The sequence below is a fragment of the Pan troglodytes genome, chromosome 4, assembly GCF_028858775.2.
Source record: "Pan troglodytes isolate AG18354 chromosome 4, NHGRI_mPanTro3-v2.0_pri, whole genome shotgun sequence".
In the NCBI taxonomy this organism is placed as follows: domain Eukaryota; kingdom Metazoa; phylum Chordata; class Mammalia; order Primates; family Hominidae; genus Pan; species Pan troglodytes.
The window spans coordinates 82166978-82181145 of record NC_072402.2 but is presented as its reverse complement, the minus strand read 5'-3'; positions in this window follow the sequence as shown (position 1 = coordinate 82181145).

Genomic DNA, 14168 nt, shown 5'->3' with positions numbered 1-14168 from the left:
TGACTAGAAACTTAAAGATTGGTTTTGGGACTGGAAAAACAGATTTTTCAGCCCAGAAATGTGGTTTCTTTGATAACATAATGATCTCAAAATGTAGTAGGCATTTGGTCTATTTGCTTGCAGTTGGTTCGATAACCATGCATAAACTTCTTTTCTGGACTTAACAATTAGGGAAACACCATCGTATTTACTGTCTTCGTTCCTTTTCCTTAAATCTTGATTCTTGGGATGCAGAAGCAGCCAGACTTTTTAGTCTTGTGGAGCCTCAAATTTCTGGATCTTTCTATGTCTTTCTTTTTCTGTTTACACACGGGAAAATTCTTACCAAGATTCATCTGTTCTTTGTTAAAAACAACCAGGAACAGGTAAGATACATCAACATTATTGCTCTCATCTCAAAGCTACAAGCACTGTAGCCATTTCCCTCGAAGGCACTTTAGAGCATTTTCCTTCCATGTAGCTGTAGATGACAATTTTAACAAATGTTTGGCTAAGGTCTCACAAGGTCTCAACCTGTAGCATCAGATTCTCTATAGTTGTTACGTGACCACTAGGCCAAAACCACATATTTTTAAGTCTGCTCTGTTGCACTCACTTCTGGTTTCAAATAATGTGGCACGCAGAGTTCAGTGGAGGAAACAAACTTGTTATTCTAGGTATTTTAAACATAAAGAGGAATATAGTGGAATAGGCTCTTACAAAATCCTGTAAAGGATAAAGAAGCATGTTCTGGCCCAAGTCTCTTAGAAAACCAAAACAGTAAATAAATGGGTCATGATGGAGCTACTTCCTCTGAGACCATTGCTGGAGCAATTTCATCGAGGTCTACAGCCACTACCACTACCCTAGTATCTTGGACCACAAGAAACTAAAGGTTAGGCAGTTGAAGCCATAATCCAAAGAATTACCGTGTCAGAGCAAGAAACCAATGCAACCCTCACTGTTTCTTAACACTCGGGAAGCTATAAATACATGCTGGAACCTGCTTCTGGAAAATTACTACCTTACTAGCTGATGTGCATGGGGTTTCAGAGGGAATCGCCTTTCTCTAACATGTGTCATTCAAATTCACATTAAGGAGTTTCTTTGTACAATTTCATTTTTACCGAGAACACTAAATCCAAGAAATAAAGAAAGCCAACTCAAAAAGATACCACGCTGGCAAAAGCCAAGGAATAAAGACGAGGTTCCCTGTAGTATGACTGCTGTGGGCTGCATCCTAAATATGTCCTCCAAGAGTTTTACCCCCTTGTTATTCAATCAAATGCTACTCTGGGTGCCAATTATAGAGGATTTTGTAGATGTAGTTAAGGTTGTGGTTCTTAAAATAGAGAGATTATCCTGGATTATCCAGGTAAATCCAATCTAATTCCATGAACCTTTTCTTAAAGCAGAGAAAATTCTACAGCTGGAGGCAGAAGAGATTCTGTAGAAGGGGAAGTCAGAGAGATTCAAAGCATAAAAAAGACACTACCTGCTGTATGGCTTTGAAGATGGTGGAACAAGGCCACTCGCCAAGGTACAAGGAGCCTCTAGAAAGCTGAACAGGATGTCAGCTGACAATCAACAAGAAAACAAGGACCTCACTCTTAAGACCACCACGTGGATCTGAATTCTGTGAACAACTTGCATGAATTTGGGAGCAAATTCATTTCCAGAACCTCCAGCAAAGGAATCCAGCCCTGGTGACACCTTGATATTGGCCTTGAGAGACTCTAAGCAGAGAACCAGCTGAGCCACTCTGCACCTAAACTTCTAACTCAGAACATTGTAAACTAATACATTTGTGTTGTTTTAAGCCACTAAATATATGTGATTTATTCTGAGTAATAGAACTTTAATATGCTGAGATGCCATTAACACACTACACACAGACACACAGACACACACACACACACACACACACACACACTAAAATAAAGGGTGGGGGGAGGAGAGGATTCAAAGAACAGAGTAGTCAATCTTGCCCAGAATTTTCAAAGAAAATTCCTTATAGGCAATGCGATATGGTCTACATAAGGCTTAAATAAGTGTAGAGAGGTAGAGAAGAAAGAAATATTTATCAGTGAGGAAAATGGCCTGAGTAAGATACAGGTAATTCAAGAGACTATGAATCCCATCGGGGATTTTTGTTTGTTTGTTTTTGTTATTTCTTGGAGAAAAAGATGATAGAACTGATGTTGAAGGATAAAGTTGGGAGGGAAAAAATTAGAACAGAATGTGGAGGGCTATAACAAGAGCCAGCTAATATATTTTAGAAAAAATATCATGTCACAATATACAGCACACACAAGAAATAGGAGACCTATGAGTATGTGTCTAGAAAAGACAATACTACCAACATTTTCATGAAGATATTTCTGCTTACATAACTGGTGCATCAGTTTGCTCTGTCACTGAAATTTTCTTCCAACCTGTGGAAATCTCCGCCATGGACAACAAGCTTCTTAACTTTTCTATGCATAGAATTACTGCTGATGTCTGTCGGCATCAATGTTTAATATTTGCCTAGACTTATGGCCATGTCTAAACCATAGTACATATGAGCCAAAAGTAGATCAAGTAATAAAATTCAACATGACTGTGTAAGCCTGATAAAGATCAAGAGAGAAAAGCTATGTTTTCACTCATTTGCATGTTGACATTGTTAACACGTGGACATCATCTTTTCCCATAACAAATGCATGCATATAACATAGTAAGTCTCCATCTCTCAAAGTTGTTTCATGTGATTCTCTATTAGGCAGCAGCTGGTTTTTATTCAAGCATATTTGATTAATCTTTAAAAATCACCAGATTCCCCCATTCTACTTTCATCCACAAACAGTTTTTAATTTCCCAATAAAGTATATCAGTATGACTAGAACACTCACATATTATCTATGTGCATTCAGTTTTACTTGCCAGTTGTAGAATGCTGGTGCTGGATAAGCATTTGTAAACTGAGAAATACAATTGCAAAAACAAACACATACAAAGCCTTTTAGCAAACTGGTGGATGCCTGTGGAGCTGCCATCCTCAGATGATGCATCCAGCTCATTCATGCCTCCAACTGGAACAGCATTAAACAAAAATGCACGGGATTCAGGTCCAAATAGCGGTACATGCTAGCAACAAATCCTGTGTACCTCCTTCTTCCCTCCCTCAAATGGCAGCATTTCAAGCTAAAATAGCTTTTTTAAAAAAAGACAACAAATTTTTCATTACATTGTATCACCAACAACTGACTTGCTGTAATGTCAAATATATTCAAATTGGCAGGATCAGTTACACGTGGGTAAGGATGTATCCTTAAATTTTAAAGCAGACATTTAGTAATTTTAATTTATCATTTTAATTTGACCTGGGTGACTCAAATACCTTAAATATGGATTATTAAAACTTTCTTTTTGAAAATTAAAACATTTTTTAGAAGGACATTTTCTACTATTACATTAAGTTTTAAGTATGTCAAAGGGAAGGGCACAATGTCACCCTTCTCTTTGCATAGCAAGAGTGACCTTTACTCTAGTTCCCACCAAGTTCCTCATCTCCATCTGAGACCACCTCAGCCTGGACTTTATTGTCCATATCACTATCCGCATTTTGGTCAGAGCCATTCAACAAGTCTCTAGGAATTTTCAAACTTTTCCACATTTTCCTGTTTTCTGAGCCCTCCAAACTGTTCCAGTTTCTGCCTGTTACCCAGTTGCAAAGTCTCCTCCACATTTTTTAGTATCTTTATAGCAATGCCCCATTAGCCAGTACCAATTTACTATATTAGTCTGTTCTCTGCCAGTAATAAATACATACCCGAGACAGGGTGATTTATAATGGGAAGAGGTTTAATGGATTCACAGTTCCACATGGCTGGGGAGGCCTCAAAATCATGGCAGAAGGCCAAGAGGAAGAAAGACACATCTTACATGGTGGCAGTCAAGAAAGCTTGTGTAGGGGAACTCCCGTTTATAAAACCATCAGATCTCATGAGGCTTATTCACTACCACGAGAACAGTATAGGGGAAACTGCCCCATGACTCAGTTACCTCCACCTGGTCCTGCCCTTGACACGTAGGGATTATTACAATTCAAGGTGAGATTTGGGTGGGGACACAGCCAAATCATATCAGGCCTCAAACAATTTAGGAAGTTTATTTTGCCAAGGTTAAGGATGCAAGCCCAGGAGACAGGTCTATGCCTTTCTCCCAAGATGATTTTGAGGACTTCAATATTTAACCAGGAAAGAGCAGATATTTAGGAAAGAGGAAGAAATGTTTAAAATGTGTGGATAGATAAGAGATAAACAGTTGCCTTCTTCTGAGTTTTCGATCAGCCTTTCAAAGAATATACAATTTACATGTCAGAGAGGAGTAGAGGAATCTTCACTCTTGACTTCTACCTTAGTGAATCTGCATTTTTACATCAGAGGAAGCAATCAGTTATGTATTTGTCTCAGGTGAGCAGAGGGATGACTTAGAGTTCTCTTCTTTGTCCCACACCTGTGAAGATAAGCTATCAGTTTACATTGTCAGGGTAAAATTCAACAGAACTCTTTCAGGGTAAAGATCTTGGGACCCACAAGGAATCTTCTAGGGGGAAATATGTAGCTCTTTTATCTTTGTAGATATCTTATTTAGCAATAAAATGTGAGCCAGGTTTGCCTCATGCAGTGTCCAGCTTGACTTGTCCCTTTGGGTTAGTGATTTGAGGGTCATGAGATTTATTTTCTTTTCACAAATAAAAAGAAAAATCTGTCAGATTGCCATTGCAATCTGAAGATGCTTAGAAGATTCTGGAAGAGTTAGTCTATCAACTACTGCAGACATTAACCTTTGGTTTTCTTTTGTTTCCATAGAAATGTCTTTTATGAAAGATCTGTTTGCCTGTACCATATATAGAGACTTAGGCCATTTATTTGCAGTGCCACCTCCTGGAATGGGACACTGTTGTTTAACTGAACTGATCTATTCTCAGGACCAAGAGACTGACTAGAAGATATGGCATGATATATTTAAATTTGCTCTTTTCTGCTTATCCCGATTTGTCTTTCAACTCCTTTGTCTATTTGTATCAGACAACCTCTAAGCTATAGCTCTTCAAATCTATCAATGTGGCTTTTAGTATGTAAAACTTTTTTAAGTTTCAAAGAGCGGACTGAAGGAAATCAAAATATTTTACCCCGAAATGTATTTCTTTGACATATTTTGTGATGGCTGCCAGAGGGCCAGCAAATAGAAGGGGCCCTGTAAAACTGTCTTTTGCATCTGTAGAGAATCTTCTATCATACAGCAAGGCCTTCCCTTGTCTGGATCTAGGAAAGATGAACTGAGAATCTTACAGATTTAAAGATTTGGGGAAAAAAACAGACAAAAACACTTACCATACATTATTTCTGAGGGCTGTGACCTATGAGGTTTTATCTACATAACAAGATTACTTTTACTAGTCAAGTCTCCTCTTCTCTCTCTCCCATAACCTGTCTTGCCATGTGATTTATCACCCTAACCTGTTTTAGGTCATGTTCCAAGTTCCCAGTCTTTCTCTAACTTGAAGATAGCATGTAAGTTTCTGCACCTTATTGGGGTATTGGCTTCTTCATTCTGAAGGCTCCTGTGTCATGAAAAACTATCATCAAATACATGCGTATGCTTTTTTTCCTATTAATCTGCTTTTGTGAGTTGATTTTTCATTGGACCTTCTGAAGCAAAGGGGAAGCTTTTCCTCTGCCCCTATAGAGAGAAGAGAAAAAAAAAAACCTAGAGGGTTTCATTACAAAATACCAACTTCCCTCGCCTCATTAAGCACCGAGATAAGAGAATTTCAGGTTTGATTTTCTTTTCTTTTTTTTTTTTTTTGAGACGGAGTCTCGCTCTGTCGCCCAGGCTGGAGTGCAGTGGCACGATCTCGGCTCACTGCAAGCTCCGCCTCCCGGGTTCACGCCATTCTCCTGCCTCAGCCTCCCGAGTAGCTGGGACTACAGGCGCCCGCCATCACGCCCAGCTAATTTTTTGTATTTTTAGTAGAGACGGGGTTTCACCGTGCTAGCCAGGATGGTCTCGATCTCCTGACCTCGTGATCCGCCCGCCTCGGCCTCCCAAAGTGCTGGGATTACAGGCGTGAGCCACCGCGCCCGGCCAGGTTTGATTTTCTAATCATTCTCTTCTGATTGCACTTGGAAATATCCCCTGCTGTTGCCTGAAAAATTCCTAGCAATGTTCTAAACACAGAGGACCAAAAAAACCTTTGTCTGTTTGTATTTGTCTATAACTAAAGTAAAAACAAGTTTTCCTTTAGTTTGGCTTATATTGTCAACAAGAATTAATTAGTATTCTAGTTATTACAGGGAAAGTTTAGCTTCCCAATCTAAGAAGAATGTGCTGCTATTCAAAGCTATTATGGCTCCCCATGCAGAAAACTTACATTACAGTATAAACATATGGCTGGTCATTGTCTGGTAGTCCCTCCAGTTACCCTGTTTAACATTCTTTTGTGAGCATTTCTAAATATTGGCTTTATGCTTAAAATGTGCTTAAAGAGAAAACAATTTTTCCTTTCTAGTACTTGTGAAGTCAGTCAACTAGGATTTACAAACCAAATTAATATATCCCTGGAGGTCCTCACCAATAAGAAATAAAAACATTAAGAAACAAACTTACAAAGCAGAAACCTAAAGCAATTGTCATGTAACCAAAAGCTGAGGGCTTTTTGGAAAATTGGGGGATATCTTTTAGACTCAGCATCATCAAATCCTTCATAACTTTAGAAAGTGTTACCACAATTGAAATTATAGATGATCCTTGGATGAAATGTACTGAATTATAATCTATGAAATTAAAACTTGATAATTAAGTCTATCTCTAAAGTCTCTTTGTTACAATGTATTCAAAATATTTTTTCATTCAAAAATATTTAAATTGCATCTTTTTCAAGAACTTGTCTAAACCCTGATGGTTTACTCACAACAGATATTACTCAAAGCTTCAAGAGGGCCATACGTGCTCTAATTTAGAAACTCCACACTTTGGGGGAATTTCTGGAAACGTTTTGTGCTCTTGTTCACTTATAATAACTTTATGCAAAATAGGTTATCGCTGTTAGTTACCTTGACGTGACTTGTATTGTGAATTTTAAAGAGGATAAAATAGATAAGCTCTGGAGAACTTCAAACACTTGGAGGTACAATTTAAAAGAAATGGGGTCGATAAGAATTAAGGAGGTTGAAATATTTAGTAACTGAAAACACGCAGGTGTATTGACTTACAGAAGAATCTAGGTATGAAATCTACTTAATCACACAAGTCCCAGACCAATAATTACTGTTATATATAATTATTACAAAGAAGAGATTCTCACTTGTCCTAATACTTTGAAAATTTGCCAATAATTATATGTTTCTCCTCTAATGAGAAGCCTTAGCATGTATGTGCTATCCAATCTCAAAGGAAATGAAAACTAAAAATGGTTCCAATCCAGGGAAAGATTACAAATAGCATTTCTTGATGTGAATGTGGTTTTCTTAAATTTATAATCAGAACCCATTGGAAGTATTTCAGACACAGGTGAGTAATGTTCCTACAAAATGTGGGGAACAGAAGACTCATCTGTTATCTCCGCCTTCACCATCCATAGAAATTTCTAGGGTCAGACGCACAGGTTAATAAATACATTGCAGTGGAGATTTTTCAATGTGAGATTATTAGGTATGTATCCAACCCCTGCTGCTTTCAGCCCCAGGTTTGAGAGGTGGGTCATATGCTCTTGCTTAAGTTTACCAGCTCAGTGGTATTTCAGCAGAATGGACCACCTGTCAGGCAGAAAATGTGACCCAGTGGGAGGTCTGCACTAGCATCAAAAGTTATCATGAAACTTGTTCATTTGTCTTCTTTCTATATTTAATCAGCGTTAGGAATGTTGGAACATGGTAGAAATGAAACACACAGCGTTTTTCTTCTTAAGCGAGCATACTTTAGAGTTTGGGAGCCCTAGATTCTTCTCACAGGAGTGACTGTGAGCTGTCAGGAAGTAGCTTTCAAGCACAGCAGGAACCTTAATGAACAGTGGGAATAATATCTCCATATGTGACTGTGAAGACTGAGAATAAAAGGAAGATAATAGCAAACGAATGATATTATTGAAAACATGATTTTAAGTGGAACTGTTGAAATGTGTTCCACTTTGGGGAGGCGGCAACAATTTGTTACAGCACACAAACCAGCAAGCATTGTTTTTATTGTGTTCTTATGAATTTGTGATAAGATGCGAAGGTCTGAACATATGAAAAAGCTAGTATGATAAATAGAAAGATTAATGTCTTCAGGAAAATGAAGTAGTAGGTGTTTAAGAGCATATGAAAAATTTTAATAATTTTTTTGTATCTGAAGCTTGTGATGTTTTGATAAATAAAAAGTAAGACATAAAATAACTTGATTCGACTTTGCAATATATTTACTTTATTAACAATAGCTCATTGAAATTCAATGGCTATTCAGAACTTGAGACAAAAACAAAAGGTAATGCGTCTCCAACTCTTAGAGGCCTTCAAACCAGAGCAACTCCAACTTGAATAGGGGCTGGGTAAAATAAGACTGAGACCTACTGGACTGCTTTCCCAGGAGGTTAGGCATTCTTAGTGACAGGATGAGATAGGAGGTCTGCATAAGATACAGGTCACAAAGGCCCTGCTAATAAAACAGGATGCAGTAAAGAAGCCGGCCCAAACCCACCAAAACCAAGATGGTGCTGAAAGTAACCTCTGGTTGTCCTCACTGCTCACTATACACTAATTATAATGCATCAGCATGCTAAAAGGCACTCCCACCAATGCCATGACAGTTTACAAGTGCCATGGCAATGTTCAGAAGCTACCCTATATAGTCTAAAAAGGGGAGGATCTGCAGTTATGGGAAATCTCTGCCCCTTTCCCCCTGGAAAGCTCATGAATAATCCACCCCTTGTTCAGCATATCATCATGAAATAACTGTAAGTATACTCAGTCAAGCATCCCATACCACTACTCTTCCTATGGAGTAGCCATTATTTTCTTACTTTCTTAATAAACTTGTTTTTACTTTGTGGACTTGCCCTTAATTATTTCTTGCATGATATTCAAAAACCCTCTCTTGGGGTCTGGATGGGAACCCCTTTCCAGGAAACAACTGGTGGTTATGGAATGGTAGTATATAAAAATTTACATAAAAAGCAAATGTCAGAAAGAAAAGTGTAAGGGGTCTGAAATGTTTTTAATTTAAAAGGCAGTTTTCCTTTGGTCTTCCCAAATGACACTTCTTAGGCTCTTATCCTTCTTTAGGATAAGGTTCTTAACATACCTCAGGGATCAAAACACTACTCAGTTTCTTGGAGGATAACACATTTGACTCTACCCATAGCTTGGGTGTGGTTCCCAGGAAGTCAACCTTGAGGACTGGATGTGCTTGCAATTGATTTATTAAGGATGTGAGGTGTATTAGTTTGTTTTCACACTGTTGATAAAGACATACCAGAGACAGGGCTATTTATAAAAGAAAGAGGTTTAATGGACTTACAGTTCCACATGGCTGGGGAAGCCTCACAATCATGGTGGAAGGCAAGGAGGAGCAAGTCACTTTTTACATGGATGGCAGCAGGCAAAGAGAGTGTTTGTGGCAGGGAAATTCCCCCTTATAAAACCATCAGATCTGGTGAGACTTATTCACTATCACAAGAATGGCAAAGGAAAGACCTGCCCCCATGATTCAATTACCTCCCACCAGGTTCCTCCCACAACATGTAGAAATTCAAGATGAGATTTGGGTAGGGACAGAGCAAAACCATATCAGGAAGCCAGGAAAAACTGAGGAAAGAAATGGGTGAAGTAAGGACAGTGAAGAGGAAAAAGATAAGCAGAAGCAAGACTGCAGAAAGAGACCTAACTTCAACGCAATAGTAGAGCACAAGTTTGGAGTGTTAATTATGCCTCAGCATTTGTCCTTAAAGTCAAAGGAGATGGGCTGTGCTGGTCCCACTCTAATACTTGAATATAGACTCAATCCAGCTGGAACTATAGGTGTGTACCACCACACCAAGTTATTATTATCATTATTATTATTATTGAAGTTCTAGGGTACATGTGCACAACGTGCGGGTTTGTTACATATGTATACATGTGCCATGTTGGTGTGCTGCACCCATTAACTGGTCATTTACATTAGGTATTTCTCTTAATGCCATCCCTCCTCCCTCCCCCCACCCCACGACAGGTTCCAGTGTGTGATGTTCCCTGCCCTGTGTCCAAGTGTCCTCATTGTTCAATTCCCACCTATGAGTGAGAACATGAGGTGTTTCATTTTCTGTCCTTGCAATAGTTTGCTCAGAATGATGGTTTCCAGCTTCATCCATGTCCCTACAAAGGACATGAACTCATCCTTTTTATGGCTGCATAGTATTCCATGGTGTATATGTGCCACATTTTCTTAATCCGGTCTATCATTGATGGACATTTGGGTTGGTTCCAAGTCTTTGCTATTGTGAACAGTGCTGCAATAAACATACGTGTGCATGTGTCTTTATAGGAGCATGATTTATAATCCTTTGGGGATATACCCAGTAATGGGATGGCTGGGTCAAATGGTATTTCTAGTTCTAGATCCTTGAGGAATCGCCACACTATCTTCCACAAAGGTTGAACTAGTTTACACTCCCACCAACAGTGTAAAAGCACTCCTATTTCTCCACATCCTCTCCAGCACCTGTTGTTTCCTGACTTTTTAATGATCACCATTCTAACCGGTGTGAGATAGTATCTCATTGTGGTTTTGACTTGCATTTCTCTGATGACCAGTGATGATAAGCATTTTTTCATGTGTCTGTTGGCTGCATAAATGTCTTGAGAAGTGTCTGTTCATATCTTTTGCCCACTTTTTGATGAGGTTGTTTGATTTTTTCTTGTAAATTTGTTTAAGTTCTTTGTAGATTGTGGATATTAGCCCTTTGTCAGATGGGTAGATTGAAAAAATTTTCTCCCGTTCTATAGATTGCTTGTTCACTCTGATGGTAGTTTCTTTCGTTGTGCAGAAGCTCTTTAGATTAATTAGATCCCATTTGTCTATTTTGGCTTTTGTTGGCATTGCTTTTGGTGTTTTAGTAATGAAGTCCTTGCCCATGTCTATGTCCTGAATGGTATATATATATTATTTTTAGCAGAGACAAGACTCTACTAAAGGCCAGGCTGGTCTCAAACTCCTGGCCTCAAACTACTAGCCTCAAGGGATCTTCCTGCCTTGGTCTCCCAAAGGGCTGGGGATACAGGCATGAGCCACCACTCCCACCCATAGCATTCTTAACATACTAGTGCCACTTACCAATCAGCTAACCACTTTCTTCTGTTCCATCTGTATAAAAGAAAATTGAAATAAAATATATAACTGCATCAGAACAATTATTTTTATGCAGTATATATGAATCCTTGTTAAGTTGCTACATTAAAGTACTGAAAAAGAAAATATTAACAAGTAAAAACAAATTGTAAGATAGAAATGTGCTATGAAAATATGAACAGCAATAAAACTGGCTTGGGATCATGGTCTATATGAAGGTATGTCTTTGTGGCCTTACCCCTTTCCTTGACTTTTTCATGTGTATTTTCTTCAGGTAAAAAATACAAAATGAATGTATTAATCCTCTCACCTGGAAATTAGCCTTTAAAGTATACAGAGCTAGTTCGAAAAACGTGTGGTTCCCTCGAAATAGTTAATTTTTCAGAATTCTATTCTACATAATATTACCTTTATTGAACGATAATTCACTTTGTAAAATTTAAGCCAAATTTCATATTCCACTCTGAGATCTTTAACAAAGAATGAAAGAGATAGAAAATGTGCTATGTAAGAAACTTTTCTCTAGGTCACTTCACCCTACACATGTACTGTCATCTAGATAAGCGCTATTTCACTGTAAGAAATAAAATCCCCACTCTGGCTGTGTGACTGTCCCCAGTGATCATTTGCTCCTGTGATGCCCTTCACATTCAAGCCTTAGCACGGACAATCTGGTCACTTCTTGGGAGTCCGTAATGCCCCCAGGACAGAGTAAGAGGCCTGGCATTATTCCAGTTCATATAATTGCACTCTTACTACCTAACATTTCCTCATATTTCCAATTAAATATGGCACTTCATTTTATCAAATCCCTATGTGCCAGTGAACAGTTGTTATGTTCTAATTTGTTCTTCACCTCATGACAGGTAATGTTTACAAAGTCTGTAAATTTACAACCTTAAATGACACTATGTAAATATGAACAAATCAATTTCATCCCAGATCTAACTTTGACCATTTATGAGGGAGTTACAGGCCTTCCAAGCTTCTTTCAGAACATCAGTAGTTTGCCTGGAATCATATTTGAGCATTGTCCCAAATTTTGATGTCAAGTGACCTTTCCTGTTTAATGGAAAAAATAAAAAATTTTATACCCAGGGAATCGAATCTAGATAGATTGTTGGTTACAGGAAGTAAATGATGAAAGCACATCACGTAATACTGGAAGAGGCCATAAAACCCCATAAATGTCACTGCTTTCTAGGTAATTATACCGAATGAAAGACAGACTAGCTCATTGATGAGTTTACCCCTGTATATTTTCAATTCAAAAGAAATAACTGTGGCTCTAACACAAAAATCTTAGCGAGGATTTCTGGTCTCATAGACTAACAACATTTAATCATAGACCACATTTATAAAGCTATCTTACACTTCATTTCAAATATCTACACTTTAAACTGTCTAGAAACACTTTGTTCAGCTCAATTGTCCCAAGGACCTTTAGTGATGACATGTGGGTAAGGCACCAACTACAACAGGTAACAATGATTTTTATGCTCTTTGTGGTGTTTAAATAATTCTTAGTCTGTAATCAAACAAGTTGAATGCAAACATACTATTTTATTTGATTCTTTTTGCCATGTCTGAAGATCTTCTCCTTGCAGTTAAAGTATAAGGCCCTTAGGCTATATTTCTATTTTTTTTTTAGCTTCTAGTGGAATTTAGGGCATGAGGTACATGTAACATGGGTACATACAGACGAAAAAAATATCTGGCCATCGGAGTTAACTGATTTGAGTAATCACAGCCAGTAATGGAAATACCAAATCAAATTGTAAGTTTTCTGATTCAGTATACAGTATGCTTCCAACTCCATTGCAGAATTCCTCCTGAGAGAGGGAGTTTGTCCTTAAGCATTCTCAGCTGCTTTCTGGCTCACCTTTTGGGATAGAATATTTCATGAGGTAGAGCATGCTATTTCAACTCCAAACAGCTTTACTGATTGGAGAATGAACCTTTTGATAGAGGGGATGGACATTAGAGATAAATCTTATTGGTACATAGCATCACTAGGGGCTTTTCTGACTGGCTAGGAAATCCACTCCAATGTAGACATAGAACAAAAGCTTATTCACTTTTAGGCAGAATCTAATCAGTAACACTGCAATCACCAGCTGCATCTCAGTGTTGGGTATTTGCAGCACATTAGTCCTTGGGGCAATTAAAATGTAGCAAGAAGCAACATCTTATCTTTGTGTAGAACAAAGCCTGGCAAAGAGTATGTAATCAATACATGTTCACTGATTTTGATTGCATTACTCTCTGGAATCATAACATTTCTAATATGCTTATATACTCATTCAAGGAAATATAATACAGAAACATTAGAGGGAGGATGTGGGATGAGTAGTTTCCATTTAGGAGTACTACAGAGATGCTGCAATTTTGGAGAATAATTGAGTTTTAGTGATGGCTGGGAACACATAGAGCCCATTGGGGAAAAAAGATCAGGATGGGATAATTTTGTTTACCAAGAGCCTATATTCCTGAAGATATATAAGGATTAAAAACGGAAGTAGATTTTATGTATCAGACCATATATCATACACCCCACATGCAGTACCTTCTGTGGTCATTGAAGTAAGCTCATGAAGTAAGTATTGATTTCTATCCTATAAAGCTAGAAAATACATTGCAAGCTGGGTGCAGTGGCCTGTAATCCTAGCACTTTAGGAGGCTGAGGCAGGTGGATCACTTGAGGTCAGGAGTTCAAGACCAGCCTGGCCAACATGGTGAAACCCCATCTCTACTGAAAATATGAAAATTAGCTAGGCACGGTGGCATGTGCCTGTAGTCTCAGCTACTCAGGAGGCCAAGGCAGGAGAATTGCTTGG